The sequence below is a fragment of the Capricornis sumatraensis genome, chromosome 3 (genome assembly GCF_032405125.1).
Source record: "Capricornis sumatraensis isolate serow.1 chromosome 3, serow.2, whole genome shotgun sequence".
In the NCBI taxonomy this organism is placed as follows: Eukaryota; Metazoa; Chordata; class Mammalia; order Artiodactyla; family Bovidae; genus Capricornis; species Capricornis sumatraensis.
Genome location: NC_091071.1, coordinates 159,554,889 through 159,576,658, shown reverse-complemented (window position 1 = coordinate 159,576,658; position 21,770 = coordinate 159,554,889). Strand labels below are relative to the sequence as shown.

General features: G+C 41.2%; 1 protein-coding gene across 1 annotated transcript in view; it reads left to right on the top strand.

Moving 5' to 3' along the window:
• The window catches only part of IRS1 (insulin receptor substrate 1), a 61,163-nt gene extending 51,003 nt beyond the window's left edge, over positions 1 to 10,160 (top strand). The window contains exon 2 of the mRNA XM_068968104.1: positions 9,107 to 10,160. The gene's annotated coding sequence lies outside the window, so the exon portion shown is untranslated. The remainder of the gene's footprint in view (positions 1 to 9,106) is intronic.
• Positions 10,161 to 21,770: the final 11,610 nt, after the last annotated feature.

Below are 21,770 nucleotides of genomic sequence, written 5' to 3'. Positions count from 1 at the left end.
GTATTATCTTGTTGAACCTCAAGAGATGACCCTATGGAATGGGCACTGTTAGCCTATGTTACGGGTGACAACACAGAGGTTTACCAGAGTTCATAACTTACCCAAAATTATGGAGGGAAGAGAAGCAGGAGAAGAGAGAATGTACAATCTTAGTTTTTGTTTTTTTTTTAAATCTTTTTCAAGTTTAACTTGGAAATAAGTCCTGAGTTAAAATTGATCAGTCTTTAAATAAATGCAACAAACGTGTAATGGCTCTATCTTCATTCTCAAAATAACCTTTCTGGATGGAGTATCCTAAACTACATTTTAGAACTCAAGATTGCTTACAGGGTATTCACATATCACTCAGGTAGCAGCAGCTCAAGGGAAACAGTTGGTTTCAGAGAGTGTTTTTTCATTATTTAGGCTGCTTAAGGCAAAAAAGAAAAATAGCTCACTTAACTACATGGTGCAGTAGTAATGAATCTGCCTGCCAATGAAGGAGGTGCAGGAGAGGCGAGTTCCGTCCCTGTGTTGGGAAGATCCCCTGGAGAAGGAAATGCAACCCACTCCAGTATTCTTGCGTGGGAGATCCCGCAGGCAGAGGGATCTGGCGGGCTCCAGTCCCTGGGGTCACAGAGAGTCCGACATGACTGAGTAACTGAGCATGCTCACGCATACTTAACTGCCAAAAATCCCAGGTGAATTCTCCCTAACACTTCCCCTTGATATACTCAAAGCAAAAAGAAGGAAGACAAAGGCTAAATCCTTTTTACTTGTGGTTTACAATGATGTGTTTCAGGAGATGTTAATCAGATGAGTGTAGTAGGGAAAGTCCTCTACTGAGTTTGACCTTCCTAGGACCAGCTGGCAATGGCCCTGTTCTCTGTTAGGCCAGTTTAATGACCAAAACACCTACAGGAGGGAGATCAGGGCCACATGGCTGCGGTACCTCGTGGTTCCTTTGAAAGATGCTTGTTCAATTCAGTACATTTTTCTTGCATTACCAAGTTCTTCCATAAAGTCAACCGCAACCCATATTATCGGGGACTCCGACTAAAACTTGTGGTGAGTAGGAAATAGATTAAACACAGGTTTTCCCTTTTCTCTGGCTGCCAAAAGTGATGTCAGTGACGTTAATGATCCTTGCCTCAGCCCTCTGCAGACCTAGGGCCGTCTGTGAGAATGCTTGTTCTATGCTCTTGTTCCTGGGCTGTTACAGAAAAGCTGATGATGGCTGATAAGGAACAACTGAGCAGCCGGATAATTACTCGAAGGTACACTCAGGCGCTTGCTTTCTTTCAGTTTATGAGAAGACTCTAGGGAGTGGGCATAGACTGTGATGTCTATTTAGTGTTTAACAGAAAAATAAAAGGCAAGGGGATGAGGTTCACCTGCTTTCTTTTTGCCTAATTAATAGAAGCGGTCTTGCAAACACTTTTTTACTCTTTCTACACCACATTGTAAATGAAGTGATTGTCATTTAAGTCTACAGACTTGTATCAGAGCCAAATAAAAGCTATGTCCCATACTTTTGAACATGACACAAACAGACAAACAAACAAAACTGGTATGAAATTACAATATAAACCTCAGAGGTGCAATTGTAATTCCTGTTGGGGAGAATATACTGCAGAAAGAGCTCCCATGAAAGCGGAAGAAAGCAACTTTTATGACCTTCTTCCTCAGGTAGGGAAGATGAGATCATATTATTTTCATGTCTTCAAGTAACAGGTTTATTTTAGTTGAGCTCTGTGAAAATGAAAACTTCCTGTCCCCCAGCACAGGTGATCTGACTTGAAATGTTAGAGGGATTGTTTCTCTGACTTCCTCTGCTTTGATTTTCATGTATTACTACATGGGGATAGATTAGAATTTTGGCAGAAGAGAGATTTGAGGCATTTGGGTTCACATTTAGTGGGGGAGACTATTAGGGTGTTGACACCCCCTTTGCTTTATGTTTTAATTAGGTTTGGCTTTATCAGCATGCTCCGTCTTTAAGAAAATATGGTTAGTAACTGAAGTGATTAGTCTTTGGCTTCAAAAATTTCTGAATATTTATTCAGATTTCCTTAGTAGATCGTTGATGGAGTACTTTTCATGGTTGAAGACCATATGTTGTCGTTGTTTAAATCGTCTTCTCCATAGCTCCCTAGCCTTCTTGAAAAGTTTTCAGCCCCTTCGTCTTCTGCCCCTGTGTTGCTGGGGAAGGAGAAATCCACGCTACTGACAGCATCATCCGGCTGGACCACAGCGGGAGCCCACAGGCGTGATGGGCAGTGTCTTGGTCCCTCCCTCTCTTCTTTCCTGTGCATAATACGTGTGTCTGTCTTCATTGGTGGTCTCCTGAAGTCACCAGCCCTGCCAGAAGGTCTTTCCCTGGGACAAAAGGGAAGCTGGAGTGAGATGGCCTCTCACATGTTGGCAGCTCTCCCTGAATTTCTTTCCTTGGCAACTCTGCGCCATGGAAGGGCTGGCCAGCAACCGTGTTATTTTCACCAGCCCTCCCCCATGTGACTCGCACTGGGCAAAACTGCTATTTAAGCAGCTCCATTAAAGCACTGGCTTGGCCAGTCGGTTACCCTTTGCCATTTAAGACCGTGAAACCAAGTCTTTCCAGCTCACTTCTGGCCTATTTTGAAAGATGTTGGTTGCCTTTCTTTATCTAAAATGGCTGTCTCCTTTCAACATAAAGTAGCAAATACCTTGGGTCTTACTTCCGACTTGACTTCTTGAGTTCAATCCTTACTTGATTTTTTTTTTTTTCTTCTTTTTGGTGATTATCGTCAGAGGCTTTAAAAGAGAATGTTTTTTCACTAGTTAGATCTGTCTTTTCCCAAAGTCTCAGGTTGCTTGCACACTTCCAGTAGTACCTTGTGAAAAGCAGAGAGACAGTCCCCCTGGCCGAAACTTGAAGCTGTCTGGATTTAATTCTCTGTTCCTTGGGTAGCTGGGCTGGTAACTCTGCTTCCGCCTTAGATGCTACCATCAAGCGCACATACAGGCCAAACTCTGAGCCAGGAAATTCCTTGCATAAGGGCTTTCACACAGTCCATCAGATAGATCCCTGCTCTTTCTTATCCATCTGAGACTACATGGTACACTACCAGGACTATAAATGTATTTGATGCTGATGGTTTAAAAAAGAACTACTGGGTCTGTTTTTCAGGTTTCAGGTACACTTAAAAACAGTAATTTTGCAGTGTTTTCTAAGGTGTTTTATTATACGGAAGCATTCTAGAAGGCTTGGTGTTGTTGTTCAGTTGTGTCCCACTCTTTGTGACCCCATGTGACCCCATGGAAGCACACCAGGATTCCCTGCCCTTTACCATCTCCTGGAGTTTGCTCTAACTCATGTCCATTGAGTCAGTGATGGCATTAAACCATCTCATCCTCTGTTGCCTCCTTGTCCTTCTGGCCTCAATCTTTCCTAGCATCAGAGTGTTTTCCTATGAGTCGGCTCTTTTGCATCAGGTGGCCAAAGTATTGGAGCTTCAGCTTCAGTCCTTCCAATGAATATTCAGGGTTGGTTTCCTTTAGAGTTGACTGGTTTGATCTGTTTGCTGTCCACGGGACTCTCGAGAGTCTTCTCCAGCGCCACACTTCAGAAGCATCAATTCTTTGGTGCTCAGCCTTCTTTATGGTCCGACTCTCATATCCGTACGTGACTGAATTAATTGCATGAGCATCAGTGGGGTAGCCGAAGAAATGAACTGTGGTCATGGTTAATAGTACACAATTGAATATAACTGTGTGAAAAAGAAATTAACAAACCTGGGAAGACAGGATATAGAGAAATATCACCGGTGCCATGTTCAGCATCCTGCAAGGTAAAGAGCTCCCCACCAACCTCTGTGCTCTCACATCCCTTCCACCTTCTTTCTTTTTCTAATCCCAATCAAAGGTAATCTTCTCCTCTGAAAGGAGTTCCCCTATGCCCCCACCAATTTTTCTAAATACTTTGCCTGTGCCATTTCCTTAAGGACTTAGGCATTTGGAAAACAAACCCAAGAAGCCAGAGGTTTTTTTTTTTTTTTTTCCTGCTTTTAAATTATCATACTTCTCCCCATACACAATGAATTGGGAGGATGGGAAAGGGGTTAAAATACCAAGAAGGTTTAAAAAGTTGGTTAACATTTTATCTTACTACAGATTTTTCAGAATGGGGAAGATGTTAATATTAAATCTATTAAAGCATTATCTTCTTCGCTACTTAAACATCTTTGACATTAGATATAGAATATTAAAAGTTCAAAAATTTTAAGTAAATAGTAAAATCAGAACCATAGCTAAATAGTAGTTTTCCTTAGGAGACAGGAATTATAATAATTATAATGAATTATGTTTATGCCTTCCTTACATTTACTGTCTCTTATAAATTTTCTTTATTATGCTGAAGGTTTTTTTGTTTTCAGTCACAGCTGTTTATGTTAAGTGAAAGAGAAATATGCTGTGTGACACATTTCTTCAAGTGGAGGAATTTATTTATATGAATTTTTCTAGTTGAGTCTACAGTGTAAGATCTCAAACAATGATCTCCATTGAAGAAAAGTCATTACTATAGTTTTTTTTTTTTTTTCCAGCCATAGTTGGATGAGGAAGAGTTTCTTTCTGGCCACATTTTAGTGCATGACAACAGCCCAGCAACTTACAATATTTTTACTCCTGTTTTCTTAGTAAAGTAGAAAGTGATGTTCTAACCAGGTATTTCAACGATGTTGCACTTAACAAGTTGGCAGGGAGTTTCAAGGTGTTTAAATACAAGATAAAAACTTTTAGACAGTGGGTTTGGCTAAAAATGCATTGCTGAAAAGGAGCAGATCCTTCTTTTGTGCTTATATCATAACTGTATGCTGTTTCAGCTGCTCACCCAGTGGAGACTAATCAGTAGGCTGAGACAGTGTGAAAGGAAGCAGAAGCTTTATTTGTTTTTCAGCTCTAGCCAGCAGAGTTTAAGTGGGTCGAGTCCAGGAGATGTAAATTCCTACTGGATACAATAATGCAATAATCCATAGGTCTCAAGTAGCATAGTCAAGTGTTGACTTATTTGATAATGCTTTAAAAATTACATTTTTCATTACTGCCAACAGGATTAGGCGTATTTTATCCTGTGAGAAGACACATGTGGACCATAGATGCTGATGTGGTGATGAAATTTTTGTCAAAATGTAATTTCCTGCACTAAATCTTGTGACAGGTGCATCGTATTTCTGGGTTCAAAAGTTATTCCCCAGTGATGTAACTCGAGAGAATATATCACAAGAACATCACCATTTGATATTTGCACAGTTCTTCTCCAAGGATTTGTTTTGCTTTTTCTTGTTTCCAGTTTATGAGTGCTACAAATGAGTTTTTGTAAAACATCCTAGCAATGTTTGCCTTGTGTGGTTGATTGGGAGTCTTGAAATTGTATATATAAAGTGCATTAAACACACATTACCCATGTCTTCTTTTTCAGTATGTATTACAGTCTTTACCATTGTATTTGTGTCACTCAACAGATGTTTATTGCATTTAATGACTTGGGAGCTTAGAATGGATGGGTGTATTTCCAAGTTGCGAAAATGTATGAATATACATTCATAGATGTCTATTTTGGTCGTTTAGTCACTATATCATGCCATGCATGCAAATAAGTTTGCATGGTTACCCTTCTTCAAGTGGGTTGCTTTATTCAAGCTCAGCCCTTATGGATTGCAAGTGTGTAGTGGTAGGCATATAGACAGATAAACTGAAGTCCCATGAGGCATCTGCTAAGGTCTGTCTGTAAACTTAGGACAGTTCTTTCCAACAAAACTCTACAGTGATGTTTTTGGAACTTTAGTTTTGGAGTTCTTTGGCTTTAGATAAAACCTCACTGGGAACCATTACCCAGCTTAATCAGCTGTTTTATTCACCATATTTGGGTCTCAAAGCTTTTTGACTGTCTCCAAAGATCAGATGTGCCCTCCAAGGGCCAAACTGGCTGCTATAGAGACCATTCAAAAGGGTATGCCCAAAGCTGAGAAGGCAGTTGCAAGAAAGAAAGGGGACTTGAAGAAGGCATTCCAAAAATGCTTTGAACAATGCTGCATGCTTGGAATAAGTATGCAGATCTGAGGTGGCTGTGTGCAAGAGTCCTCACTGAGGATCTTTGTGAAAAATCTGTCTTGTTTACTCAGTAGCTAAACTTTATGTAAGGACACACACACACCCTTGCACAAAAATAAACAGTGGGCGAACTTCAGACTGTCCCTTTAAATTTTCCTCTCTTGCTTATTGATAGCTTCTGTTCTTATCCCCTCCATGTCAGCCTTACCTACCACTTTCTTACCTTATTCCTAGACTAGCTAGCACTGGTAGATAGCATTAGTGACTGAGGCCTGTGTAGATCAGCATTTACGATAAAGGCTTTGAAAAGTAGTATGCTGAAATTTTTTGGAGGGGGCAGTATATGATGGAATCGATATATCCTTTGATTTCCTGCCCTTTGAACATACTGCTTGTGGAAAATTACTAGGATGGTTTCAGGGGTACAAGGGTATGTGTGTGTGGTCCACAGCAATAGATTTCAGTCTCCAGGGACCATATATTTTTCTTTTCCTCTCCTCAAAGGGGCCCCAATTTCCACCCTTGTGCATCCATCCAGGTTGGCACGTGTGATGACACAACTGGTTATAGTTTGCTCCTGTGCTAAGCTGTTCATTCAGCTCTTCTGGATAAGAGCCAGATGTAAAATCAAAAGCATACCCTTGACTTTTTAAATTGGCAGCATGTTTGTCTCAGGCCTTTTAATAAAACATGGCCTTCTTACCTAATTTTAGGACGTATGAAACTGTGTTAAGCTGCACATAGATATCCTGGTAGGAACATTTTGATAGATTGCAATATAAGTTAAGAAGAAACTTGAAAGTAAGTAAGATCTCTGGGGTTTTAGAAAGGCTAGGTTATTGTTTCATTTGTAGCAACCACATGAAGTAAATCCTGTCTCTTTGATAATAAAAGAGATAAGCCTGGTGTGCTTTTTTGTTTGTTTGTTTTTTTACCTTGATGTCTCCATGTCAAGTCTTTATTTGTAAGTAGAAACACAGACTTTATCTGTCATTTAGGGCTGAAGTTAATACTGTGAAATGAACAGAAATCTCTTAGTAAAACTTGAATCCTCATCTGGTAAATTTCAGCTTACCTGAAAGCGATTCTGTAGATGATCAATGCTGCTGGGTCCCAGCCATACTCTCCTGCAAAGAGGAGAGCGAGAGGCAGAGGGGAAAAATATTTTGCATTGGTCAACATTTACCTTGTGTGGACTTTCAGGTCTGCTGCTGTCCTTGTCATGGACATGGATCGTTACTGCTGTGTGCTGATCATATCACAAAGCACGTCCTTGTGGTCCCTTCACTTATTTAAAGACGTCTTGGTCTGTCATTCACAGTGCCTCACCATCTACACAACCTACGTTTGTAGACGTCTCTCCTCTTTCCCCTTTGCAGATATCCCGTGTTCTGACAAAACTACCTTCCTCACTTGGCCTGACCAGGGCTGTGTGCTCATCCCTCCTGGGGCTTATTGTGTCCTGTGGCCTCCGTGGGAAGTGTGCCTTGTCCTTTTCATTCCTTCCACTCATATTTAGTGAGTTCCTGCTACATGCCAGCACTGAAACACCATTGCCACATCTCCAGACTCCTCCATGGCTTCCAAACCAAGCCAAGTGTGTCAGTGAGGTGCTTCCTTTACACTCCCAGCTAGAAATGTTCTTCCCTCCTCTGTACATCTAGGGCAGGAGTCCCTAACCCCTGGACCATGGACTGTTACTGGTCTGTAGACCATTAGGAACTGGAACACACATCAGGCGGTGACTGATGGATGAGCGAGACAGGGAAGCTTGATCTGTATTTACAGCTGCTCCCCATTGCTGGCATTACCGCCTGAACTCTGCCTGCCATCAGATCAGTGGCAGCACTAGGTCCTCATAGGAGTGTGAACCCTACTGTGAACTGTGCATGCAAGGGATCTAGGTTGCATGCTCCTTATGAGAATCACTTCAAAACCATCCTTTCTCTGCAGCCCTGGAAAAAATTGTTTTCCATGAAACTGGTCTCTGATGCCAAAGAGATTGGGGACCACTGATAAACAGCTTTTTGCCTATTGCACCTTTTGTGGAATTCACCCTGTTTCACCTTTGCATTCTCTCTATTTGTGAATGAAGCTTACCTTCCTTGATAGAATTTCTGGAAAGCAGAGCCTATAGCAGAATTCACCATTGTAGCCTCGATAGTACTTAATGCAACCATTTACTTATTTGACAGGTATTTATTGATGAGCTCTGCTGTGCCTCCTCCTGCTCAGGACATCCTATAAATATTGATGTTTCTGTAGATACCTTTTGGATGCGGGAAAAATAAGGCCCTCAGAAGGACTATCTAATGTTGAGAGCGAATGAGACTTTTATAAGGTTGAGAAGGGGTCTCCTCCTGAGAGGAATGGGTAACACTCATTGTGATCTGACTTTTAAACTGTGTAGAAGAAATGTTGTGTTTCTGCCAGAATAACTTATCTCTGTTAGACCTAAATTAGAACCCCCTTTTTAAATTTAATGATTAACTAGGTCTCTTTTGCTTAGACATTCTTTTGCATCTAGAATTTTCCTATCAGCTAATGTCAACTTAAAAACCAATTTCAGATTTTATAATGGGAAAACCCTGCAACTTCAAATTCTAAAATCTCCATTTGACTTTTAATCAAAAGAAGATTAAGCATAGCCTGACAGTAACCTGCTTACCATATTTTGTAGTTGTTTTACACAAAAGCTGCAGTGGACGTTTTTATTTTGATCACAAGAACATCAAAGTGTTCTGTGTTTTTGTGTTGCTAAACCTCTGAAACCTCCAAACCACATCGATTGGTTTGCTGACTTAATATTGACTATTGTGACTTTGTGATTGCTTTAGACGCTTGCATTTTGAAAGAAAAAAAAGAAGTTAAATACAGTTTGTTTATTTTTCTGAAGTACTCAGTACTGCTTGTGCCTGTAACTTCAGTTTATCCCATGCTGTCCCACTGTCCCTTTTTAAAGAAAAACCCTAAAGAACTGATTGAACGTGTGTTTTGAGATGCTGATGATGACGGATTCTTTCATTTTTCTTTTCAGAATGAAGACCTAAATGACCTCAGCAAATCCTCCTTTAACTCATGGGTACCCAGACTCTAAATATTTCATGATTCACAACCAGGACCTCACATCTTCCTCCTCAGTAGATGGTACGATGCACCCATTTCAGTTTGTTTACTTTACACAATCCTCAGGAGTTTGTTGACTGAACTGCACGTTGTAAATCGTGCCAAGAGAAAAGCACTGTGACACCAGAACAATGAGTCTGCATAAACTTCATCTTCAACCTTAAGGACTTAGCTGGCCACATGAGCTGATGGGCCACCGTGCCACAAGAGAATGAGTTGACACTCATTGCATTTACAAGACACATTTCATCTGCTGCTGAAACCGTGTACGACAGAGCATCATTGTAAATTATTTCCTATGGAACTGTTGCGTTGGGTGGAGAGAGTATTAAATATTTAACATAGGTTTTTGATTTATATGTGTAATTTTTTTAATTAAAATGTAACTTTTCTTACAGCACATCTTTTTTGGGGGGGATGTGGAACTGAAGTATACAGTGTTCTATTGTAAAGAGTGGAGCAAATGCTTAAAACAAGGCTAACAAGAGTAGCATAGGGTACGATCCTTGTTTTAAGATTGTAATTCAGAAAAGTAATATAATAAGAATCATAGTGCCATAGATTTTGGTTCTCAATTGTATAGTTCTATTTGCTGATACTATCTCTTGTAATATAGCCTTGATGTTGAGCTGAGATCCTTACAAGAATTGATCTTACTTTTGTATTTTTCTTTTTTTTTTTCTGTAAGGCAATAGGCCATGTTAATGAAACTGAAGAAGGATCTATTCTGCTGGGTATTTTCAAGTGTCAGCTTAAAATTGGCAATTGAATGGAAGCAAAATTACAAGAAAAGGCAATCAGTGTCTTCCTTTGTATATACTGTAAAGAGGAGACATGGGTGATCCCTTTGAATCAAAAGCTCTCTTTGGAATGAATAATGTGGGTGTTTGTAAATTCTGGAAATTTCTTTCTATTCATAATAAACTAGAGACTGTTGATCTTTTCTTCTCCCCCTTCCCCCACTTCCTGTTCCATTCCCACCAAATTTTTTTTCCTGTTGCACACGTTAGGATCTTTCATTTCCTGCATTGTCTCAAGAAAGATGTAAGACAAGTGAGTACTTGTCTTTCATTTCTAACCAGAAATTAAAATTCCAGAACATGTTTTTTACAATGACCAGGGCTACATTGTCACTTTTCCTTAAGACTCCTATCTCATGTTTTCTGAGAACGTCCAGTGTAACGTTATTTAACCGAATGTAATTTGGTCCATTCGCCCTGGTGGCTACTGGCCTGTGTGTGATTAGTTAATAAAACCCAGGGTGCAGAGAGCACATCAAAGCATAATGACCTGCTAGGGAAACATCTAGCCAGCAGTGAAAATGTTAATCCTTTTCTTGTTTGGAAAGTACACACATCTTGGAATTTTTCCTCGTGAAAGAGAAATGGCAATGAATGTACTAAAAGAAATTGCCTAGTTTTGAATCTTTTGATCAGGAAACTTCCTAAAAGTTCAGTGAATTAAGTCTAGTATCAGGCTCCCCTGGAGTCCGTGTGAACGCTCTATCGGGAATCCCCAGCCCTGCTGTTGAGAGGAGCAAGATTTTCTTTCACTGAAGGGTTGAGCTCCCTGGTTGGGGGAGGGGTTGCCAGGAAGGGGCCAGGGTTGGGGGCCATCGCAGTGGCTGCGCGTCAATGGGTCAGGGACACCCACCCCCACCCCCAGCTCTACTCAAAAGGGAGTAGAGATCAGTGGACCCCTTCCCCTGCTGAGGCCCGTGTTACTGTTAATTCAGCCAGATGACATGTACCTCACAGACTCTTGTACAATGTTCACTATTGCAGATTCTAAGCATTTGCATGCTCATCAGTTTCTAAGATAAATAGGTCTGTAGTCATAAGAACCCATTGTTTTCAAGGAACTTGCTGAATGACATCATTTCCTATCAGGAGAGAACACCACCGATTTTTAAAATCTGATATGAAACTGTTTTGTTTTTGTATTCTTTCATAAAAAAGACTTTCTTAGTCAAGCTCTTATTTTTCAAGTATTCTGACTCATACTCTCGCTTGTGTAGGAAGGAAGCAAGCTGTCCCGCTCTCTTCCCTTGAGGATATTAGTAGTCAAGGAGAGATAATCAGTGAACAAAGTCAGCCCCACCCACTTTCCTATAAAGGTGGTTATTTCTCAAGGAACCTAAACTTTGAATATGTATTACCAAGGTACCTCTGCATGTGGGATTACTAACATATTTCCGGTGCGAACAGGAAATGAACCGGACGGGAAAAAACATCTCTTGGTTTCTGTTCCTCTCATCTGTTTTGTTGAGTCATGTAGTATAAAGGTAAGACACTCCTATTTAAGCTGTTTCTAGTGGTCCCTGAGCTGGGTTTGCTGGTAGTATCAAACTTCACCCATTTAAAACTGGAAGTTGCTGGTATTTAAGGGAAACATGCTCTGTCTCCGTGAGGGGTTGACCTTCAGCTGCTAAGTGCTTGTGTTCAGTTCTTATTTGGGAGACTTGGCTTTTATCCGTTTCAAAGTATTTGTAGGCCAGCCAAGGGCTTACATTAATGAGACTTCTAGTGGCCTCTGGTTAACCTATAAGTTAGTGGCTTTTTCTTCATGACACCAACCTTTCACAGTGTTCTTTCTTAGAGACTTTAGGCAGAGTTTTAAAATTCTCCTTTGTGGAAAGAACAAATATGTTCCATGACTTTGATGATATCTTTATCCTGGGGGGACAAAAAAGGTCCTAGAACCAGCTAAAAGTGAAGAGAATCCATTAATGATCAACCACCTGAGTCAATAATGACAATTCAGTACTGATGTTACATTTGTGGCTATTTCTTGCTAACTTTCAAAGGTCAGGGACTCTCTTGACGAACTGACATTGACTGCAAAAACTGAATTTTCTGAAAATCATCCAGCCAAAAGTAGAGATTTTTAACTTTTCTTTCCCTGATGCTTGCCTCCTAGCTGTCTTTTAAATCTGGGATCTTTAAAGTGTTAAACAGTTTTACTAAACCGTAAGAAACAATATTTGGCAATGCTGAAGCCCTGTTTTGTTCAGTCAGTCCTGCATCTTGAATGCAGAATGCTGTGTAGTTGAAAACCAATTTTTATTTACTACAGGTGGTTTCAAAATGGAGGAGGGGGGGGTGGAAGGTCATCATCCACTGATGACAAAGCCACAAAAAATGAGATGAATGTACAGTATTCCAGCTGCTTTGGCAGAGCTCTATGGGTTGGTCTGTCACGTGGGGAGACACTGAAACTAGAAACACTCCACAGATTGAGACCTTGACTGGGGAAAGATGAGACCCTCTGGAAGGCATGGGAAGGAGAATGGATGGAGGCCAGATAGAAACTTGATCCTTTGCAATGACTTGACAGGAGAGTTAGCGTTCCTAGGACCTCAACTATGTTCGTTGGAGGTAATGCTGCATTTATATAGGTTTCTAAGAAATTCGAAAGGAAGAAGCATATGCTCCTAGGGATATGAGGAAATAGGACGGACCTTGCCAACAGTAAGAGAAAGGACTTTCACTCTGTAAGCTTAGTCATGGAGGGCAAATAGAGCCTTGTAATCAGTAGACCATCAACGGGTTAAGCTCTTGGTGCCATTGGTCATTTCTAAAGCCAAGCCAGAGAGGATCATGAGGGTCCCTCCACAGCTCTATAAATCAGTCTCCTAAGGGTGGACAGACAAGGTATGGGTCAGATGGCATATTGAATTTCTTCCCTACTTGTAACCAAAGCATCAAATTAGTTGCTGAGAGGAGGTGGAATGATATTGGAGGGGTTTGACCCTACTTTTAATGAATTTATCAGTAATCCAGAGCTTAGAATTAGCTAATATGATTAGAAAAACCTAAGGCATGGCTGGAGAGGTGTCTTCCTAGTTTGTTGATGGCATCTGTGATGTGTACACCAAGAGATCTTGGTATTACAGACTTTGGCTATTCACCTCTCTCTCCCTTTGTTTTTTTGTTAATTTCCTCAGTGTTAAGATACCATGTGATAGGACAAATTCAGTAAACAGAAAAATTTGTATGAACATCTTTAGTGCTTATTTTTTTCTTCTTGTTAGAATTTTGCTATTGGCTTAAGAATATAGTTCCCGGAACCAATTTTCTTACAAAGTTCTTTCCTTACACCTCTTGGCTACAGGGTGGGCCAAATTAAAGACATCTATATTTTTTCATTTGATGTGTGTGCAGTTAGGTTTATCATCTTAAGATGGTGGCACTCCCTCTGGTGCTACTTCATCTGGGTTCAAAAGGACCAATGCATGGTCTGTATCGCTACCAAAACATTCACTGTATATATGTGTATACCATATGTATGATGTATATATGTAATGGGTACCAGCCAGGTCTATATTTTTATTTAGATTCACTTTTTCCAAGTTTTCTTTAGAGTGTTATGCTTATTTTTCAGTTTTTCTCCCCCCCCCCACCGCCCGATTCTGTCTGGTACTTAGAACTGTAGTGTCTTCATCGTTAATTAAAGAAAACTGTCTAAATGAATTCACGGATGTGAATGCTAGTGATCCTTCATGTTTTCGATTATGGGACATGAAACAAACTGCCAGTTAAAGTTTTCCGGGCCACTTGATTGGGTAAGAGCAGTGTACACTGTTGAAATGCTTTAATGAATGATTTTTGAACGGATAGATTTACCTCACCCTTTCTTCACCTGGCTTCCAATGGCCAAGAGGATAAAGAAGAAGACCTCTGAAAAGACAGACCATGAGTTGCTTTTGGTGGTGGTGAAGTAATGGGAAGAGAGAGAGGAGCAAAAATCCATCCTTCCTGGGGTAGAGAGATATGTGTTCTGTTGCTGTGCTGAGTTGCATCCAACTCTTTGAGACCCCATGGACTGTAGGCCACCAGACTCCTCTGTCCATGGGGATTCTCCAGGCACGAGCGCTGGAGTGGGTTGCCATTGCCTTCCTCCAGGGGATCTTCCCAACCCAGGGATCAAACCCAGGTCTCCCGAATTGCAGGCAGATTCTTTACTGTCTGAGCTACCAGGGAAGCCCAAGAATACCGGAGTGGGTTGCCTATCCCTTCTCCAGGAGATCTTCCCCACCCAGGAATTGAACCGGGGTCTCTTGCATTCTTTGTTGATCTTCAGCAGAGCTCTTTTTCTGATGCAGGTCTGGGCTGGCTGATGCACTTTGTCTGGAGTGGGCCTGGGTATCATTGCTTTCATTTTTTAAAATTTATTTTGAATTGGAGGATAATTGCTTTTCAATGTTGTGCTGATGTCTGCCAGCAACAACGTAAATCAGCCATGTGTCCCCTCCCTCTTGAACCTCCCTCCCACCCCCACCATCCCACCCCTCTTGGTTGAGCTCCCTGTGTTACACAGCAACTTCCCATTAGCTGTCATGTTACATATGGTAATGTATATGTTTCGCTGCTACTCTCTCCGTTCCTTGCACCTTCAGTTGCTTTTTATACTCTCTAGGAGACTCCAGTACAAGTCAGGGCTGAGAATGGGTATGGGAAGTGTTTCCAGCTGGGAAGTGTTACTCAAGCTTATCTGATGACTAGAGTCACTTTTTCAAAATGCTGATCCCCTGAAGCTGCCTGGGAACGTGTATTTAAATAGGTGACCCTTGTAGTTGGCACGTTCGGAAAATCCTGATTTCTGTACAAGTGGAGTCTTTGGATTGTTTCACTATAAGAAGGGATGGAACATCAATGATTTTTGAAAATAATAAACTATGTGGCCAATATATTAACAGCCAACTCCCCAGGTCCTCCCAAATTAAGCTTTCTTGCTTAAATAAACAGATAATGGACGTGTCTCATGTTGTTAGGGCAGACCCAAATTACTGAACACTTTGGAAACAGATTTGAGATATAATTTTCTAAATTAATTTTTGTTTAATGAGCATGATACTCCACTGAGAGTAAAAAGACTGATATTTCTGTTTTTCCAATCCTTACTTGGTACACCAGGTCAGAGAGTCTTCCTTCTGCCTGGCGTGCAGTGTAAATGATATTTTTATTGTTCAGAAGTTGCGCACAACGTGACTGAATAAATGCTTGAAGTCATTATTTCCTCTTCACTTTATATTGGCTTCCTCCATTTATTCTTTTAAAAAACATAATTTGTTCCCCCTCTCAGTGGTATTGCAAAGCAAACATCACTCTAACTTCTACTGAAATTACAAGTAAACATCACTAATTAGTATTAATTTGAGGGAAGTCTAGTTGGAGTGAATTAATGGTCCAATTTATAGCAAAAAATTGTCTTATTACCTTTACACATATGCCGAAACAGACTATAGCAAGTAAGATGTTGTCAATAAGATGCCTGTGAGAATGAACAGGCAAGGAGAATCTGTAATTACCTCACTGATTCTATTATAAACAATAGCAGCATTTATTCTGTATTCATAGTTGCCAGGATGTACAACAGTTATCTCATTTTATCCTTTTATCAACCAGAGGTGGATACTATCTTGATTCTTATTTCCCAGACAGGCAAGCAGAAAAGAGAAAGCGCGTGATGTGGTCCAGGGATATTATGGGACGGCCAGCCTCTCAACCATGGACTGAACGATGGCAATGTTTGTATTCCCATCTTTACCACTGCAAGTTTCTGGTTTCCAAGTACTTAAAAAAAATTGAATTCTGTACATTGAAAACACTGTCATTCCACCTGCTTTGTATTACTAATGTACTGAGCAAATATAATTTCACAGGAGCCAGAAAGAAAAACTCTCTCCAACTTATAGCTTTCACCCTACAAAGTAATAGACCCTTATTACATTTATTTCAATTCCTTATCTTTGTGTCTAGTGTGAAAAATCTTTTTCTGATTCCGTACTGGTTTGCTTAAGAAGTTCACCCCTGGGACTTCCCTGGGGGTCCAGTGGTTAAGACTCTACATTCCCGCTGCAGGGAGCACAGGATTTGATCCCTGGTGGGGAACTAAGATCCTGAAAGCTGTGTGGCATGGCCAAAACAAAGCAAACAAAAGTTCGCCCTTTTTCAGCAAGGACTAAATTTGAGACCCCAGGGACTGTAACCCACCAGGCTCCTCTGTCCATGGGGTTTTTCCCAGGCAAGAATTCCAGAGTGGTTTACTATTTCCTTCTCCTGGGGATCTTCCCTACCCAGAGACCGAACCCCCATCTCCTGCCTCTCCTGCATTGGAAGGTGGATTCTTTACCACTTGAGCCACCAACATAGTCCCCAGCAACAGAACAGAGATGATTTTACTTCAGGAACATACAAAGAAAGTAGGTGAGATGTGAAAGCCACAAAACATTCCAGATGCCTGTGTGTGTGTGTGTGTGTGTGTGTGTGGCATCAGGTTTTACATATTGCCTCCTTAAACCCTTTAAATCAGAGCTCCTTACATTCTCTGGTAGGGAGACTGATGGTTAGATCAATGACAAAGATTGGCGATAGGAAAAAGTGGGGTCATCTGAGCTGGAGAGGGTCCTGACTTGAAGTGATAGAATGGTCAAAGCTGCTTCAGTACAGGAATCTCCTCTCTCATATGCCCTGTAGGGCAGGAAAAGTTTTTCTTGACTCTCTGGAGGTCCCTGGCTTGGACTGAAAATTAAAGACAAACTGACAAGAGAAAAATCTATCAATTGAGATGTACGGATTTTTACATGACATGGAGCGTTCCTAAGGACCTGAAGAAACAGCTGAGTGTTTTTGTGCTGCATTTGATGAGTGCAGACCCTCATGGAGGCTAGTGTACCAAACTGGGGGAAAGTTAGCAAGTCCTGTCTGTTTGCATTCTTCTTGGTGTCTCTTTGTCTTTGGGGATAAGGATGCTCCTCTGCTCTGAGTATAGGGAGGGTACCTCTCACATGAGGGTTTTATGACCTGTTTCAGGGGAGAAGGGCAGTAGAAGGTCAGAATGACTTTCCTGCTGCTGCTGCTGCTTTCTCAGACTCATTTAGCTTAAAATATTCAGTGGCCAAAGGGCTGTATTTGTGGGTGGTGTGTCCTGAACCCCATGAACCCATAGTGCTTCTCAAAACTTGGACTGTATACTACCTACAGAATTTCCTGACAACATAAAGATTTTTAACAGGGGCCTCAGGAAGCTATATTAGTGACAAGTTTTTTCCCCAATGTGCGCGCGTACACACACACACACACACACACACTCCTTCTCTCTGGGGCTGCTCTACACCCTGACCTTGGTGGAATGTGCTATTGGCAGTCACTAGGCAGTATCCTTTCTGTTCCTTTCTCTGTATAAGTTTCTCCAAATCTCAAGTCCCATAGCCTCTAACTGTAAATGTGAGAGAAAGGATGACATTGCTGGAGTTTCTTGTGGCTCTTGAAAAAGCACAATCTATAAAGTGGAAATGTAAAACTTAGCATAAAAATACAAGAACTAGGTAAATTTACAATAAATACAGCATTACCCTGATTCTATAAAACAAAATCCCAAACAAAAATCTCTAAATATTACAAGTGGTGGCATGTTTAATGGCATTATGGATGAATTTTAAATTTTCTGGGTTTTTTGATCATGTCTGATTTTCATAATGAGAAAGAAAAAATATTCCATGAAACACAAAGGGAGTTGGGTGAGAATCGTAGTGAATCCCCATGTGCTGGTTTTACCATACATCACAACACTCAGTGGTCATTCAGTCATCAGTTAGCCAGCTATGGTCCGGGAGCCAAATACAGCCCAGGAGCCTGTTTCTATAAATAAAGCTTTATTAAACATAGGTCTGCTCATTCATTTACATATTGCCTATGGCACCGCAATGGCAGAGTTGAGTAACTGTGACAAAGACCAAACAGCCCCCCAGGTAGCACACTTACCATCTGGTCCTTTATGAAAAAAGGTTGTCTAGCCTTATAATCACTGCTTTTTAAGAGAGAGAATTGGGATGAGACAGAGTCCCTTTCCCTGAGCTTTTGAAATTCTCCTGGACCTGTTCAAGGAGCTTTTTGGATCTGCTGACACAATTACAGTGCTGTTGGACAGACTGTAGCCCACCAAGCTCCTCTGTCCATGGAATTTTTCCAGGTAAGAATACTGGAGTGGGTGGCCATTTCCTACTCCGGTGGATCTTCTCAACCGAGGGATCAACCTGGGCGGTTGATTATTGAAGTGCTAAACAGACTTCTTTAAGTTTTGCCTACAAATACTAAAATACTTTTACAATTAGGCACGTGGAGCTGAGTTAGAGTAAATTTAGAATGATACTTTGTCCTTGGTGCCTCAGTTTTTCTAGATCAACAGCCAAGAAAAAAAAAAAAAGCACAAATCATCAATTAAAAGTTATCGCTTTGAAATAGAGGGTTTCCCCAAGAGATTCTAAAGGAGGTTCAAAATAGACTGTGGTCTCTAGAATAGCAGGACTTCGACCAATGGGAGAGACAGTAAACAGGCATCCTTTCCCAGTCTCTTTTCCCAACTTGTCATCAACTGTAGCACTGAGAATGAAAACAGTGCCAAGAACATGGATTCTGGTCAGGAAGATAATACCTGATAACCTATGAGATGAAGATTATTGGATTAGAAAAAAAAAAAACATTGTTATAAGTTATTAGGCTGGAAAGCAATTCTTTGGTATTTTAAAATTATGAAATCCCACTGCTTATTCCTTCATCACATCTATGCTATTGTTGAGGAACTATTCTGTGCTATGGAGAGGAAATAGCAGCCCATTCCAGTATCCTTACCTGGAAAAATTCCATGGACAGAGGAGCCTGGTGGGCTACAGTCCATGCATGGGGTCGCAAAGAGTCGGACATGACTGAGTAACTGACCTCGTATGCATTCTGTGGTGTGATGTGGCAGAGTAGAGAGTGTATGCTCAGCCTGACTCTTTGCAACTCCACGGATGGACTGTAGCACATCAGGCTCCTCTGTCCAAGGAATTTTTCTAGGTAAGAATACTGGAGTGGGTTACCATTTCCTACTCCAGTGGATCTTTTGGACCCGGGGATCAACCCGTGTCTCTTGGGTCCGCTGCCCCAGTTCTTGTTCCCTTGGTGCTCTCATATTTGTTCTGCAAGTGATCTAATCTGTGTCTGGACCGCTTGTTTTGTGGGTAAGAAAATTGAATTTCTGCTCCATTGCTATTTAACATGACTTTATAAATTGTATCTGTACCAGATTGAGTAAAACAGATCCTAAAAGGGCTTTCATGCCCTTTTAGCAGCTTTTGAGGTGCTCTCATGCCCCTGTCTGCAGGATATGACGTGGATGCACAGGCTGGGAAGTCCCGTCCTGGCGGGTGGCTGAGGGCGACCCGGAGAGCCAGTGAGGTGGGGAGTTTGGGACAGCGACAGCGTTGCAGCGGGACAGCTATAAGGACCAGAAAGCTGGAATGTGGGAATCAGAGCAGCCAGGTGGAAAGGCCCCTGCAGCCAGCTTTCAAAGAGACCAGAAGGCATCAGAGAATCTGAAAGGGTTAAATCCTTTACACATCAATGGTACAACTCCTTGTTCTTAGGTAAAGTCAGAGATCTAAGGGCCCCAGTCCCCTGCCCATGAATTAAGAACTCCTTCTGGATCAGATGGAGTGAAAACCTGAGGAGGAACACCCACGGCTCACGTTTTCAAGCATTTTGCTACATGTCTGTCACAGTCCGTGGATCAGCTCCTATGCCTTCATCCCAAATGTTTGTAGATATTGCATATAACCCCATTTTGAAGAGTAAAATAAACTAAGATCTTGAAGGAAGCCTGTCTGAGGTCATTTGATGGTAAGTGTAGCGCTGCCCTTCCCACTCAGTCCCGTCTTAACTCCAGAGTTTCAACAACTGAAAGACATGGAACCTGGAAAAAAGAAATGTTCACTGAAATCCTGGTACACATTTTTGGCACAGGATTGTCAGAAAATGCCTTGTGGAAAATTCTCTCTCTCTTTTTTTTGGTTTCTTCATTCTCTTTTAAACTTTGCTGCTGTTCAGTGGCTCAGTCCTGTCTGACTCTTTGTGACCCCATGGACTGCAGCACGCCAGGCTTCCCTGTCCTTCACTATCTCCAAGAGTTTGCTCAGACTCATGTCCGTTGAGTCAAAGATGCCATCCAAACCATCTCATCCTCTGTTGCCCTCTTCTCTCCTTGCCTTCAATCTTGCCCAGCATTAGGGTCTTTTCCAATGAGTCAGCTCTTTGCATCAGGTGGCCAAAGTATTGGAGTTTCAGTTTCAGCATCAGTTCTTCCAATGAAAATTCAGGGTTGAGTTCCTTTAGGATTGACTGGTTTGATCTGCTGACTTACTTAATTTGTTCTTCAGGTGCTAACATATGGACAATAAATCTATTTTAAAATATTTTTTTTACTTCCACATATTCTTATTATTAATTGTTTACTTACGTAACCATGGGGAGAGTTCTTGATTCACACTCCCATTGCTGGACACAACATGTGCCCTTCCCCCATTCCCACCTCGCAAGTCTAACGTTCTTCTTGACGATTCTGGGGGGCTCCCATTAGGTTGGGGTGCAGGTGCTCCTCAGCTGTCTCTCTTTAACCTCTTGAAGCTCAGTTAAGTACAACTTAACATTTGCTTTTCACAGAAGATGGCAACCAACACACACACACCCTCTCCACAGCACATCACAGCACATCTCACACACACACACGCACTATATCACACCACTTATACACACACACACACGCACACCACAGCCCCCTTTCCTTCCCCACCCCATCATAAAATTCTAGGAGGAAAAGTTAATGATGCATCTAAAATGGCTAAATTGGTTTTTACATCAGCAGCAAGTTTCTAGTTTAAATTCAAATTGTTCCTTTAATTTTACATACCGCTTTCATCACTACCACATACCAACTACTCCAGTTAGCAGGGTCTCATGCCCCATACGTAAAAATGTATTAGATTTCTGAATCTGCTTTACTTCATCTGTTGAAAAAGAAAATAAGGTTGGCTGAGCTAAACAAATTTCTTCCTGAATAGAGTAACCCTGCTCTTTGTGTTTGCTGAAATGTTTGACAGAGGAGAATCTGATGGGGGTATTTCTTTTAGTGACTGTGCAGCACTTCAGCTCTCATCTTTGCTTTGCCACTGAGTGACTTTGAGCAAAGCACTCCTCTCTGGCTCTTTCCTTCATTGTTTATAAAATATGAGGTTTATCTGATTTTAACCTGAGGTCCAGAAATTTGTCTACACTCTAAAAGCAAACGTCGTGTTTTTCCTGGGTATGACTCTATGCATTTTTTATTCCTGGGCATGGCGTCTGTGACTTCTACTATAGTCATTAAAGATTCAAAATAGATAGATGGCTTCTTAGAATCAGAAAATTTCATGATTTTTATGGTGTGCTAGGACATTTTAATAGAATTTAGGGGGCTAGCCTATGGCAAAATATTAGATCAGTGAAATTTGTCCCCACCACTTTCTCCCATCAGCTCTACAGATGGGTTGAGGTTGGGTATTCTCCCTTCACAAAATGATTTTTTGGAACCCAAGGCCCTTCTGGAGCAACAAAAACACTTCTGATAAACTGGGCTTTTTTCCCTGGAATACACAGAACTATACAAAAAAGATCTTCATGACCTATATAACCACGATGGTGTGATCACTCTCCTAGAGCCAGACATCCTAGAATTCGAAGTCAAGTGGGCCTATGAACAAAGCTAGTGAGGCCAAGGAA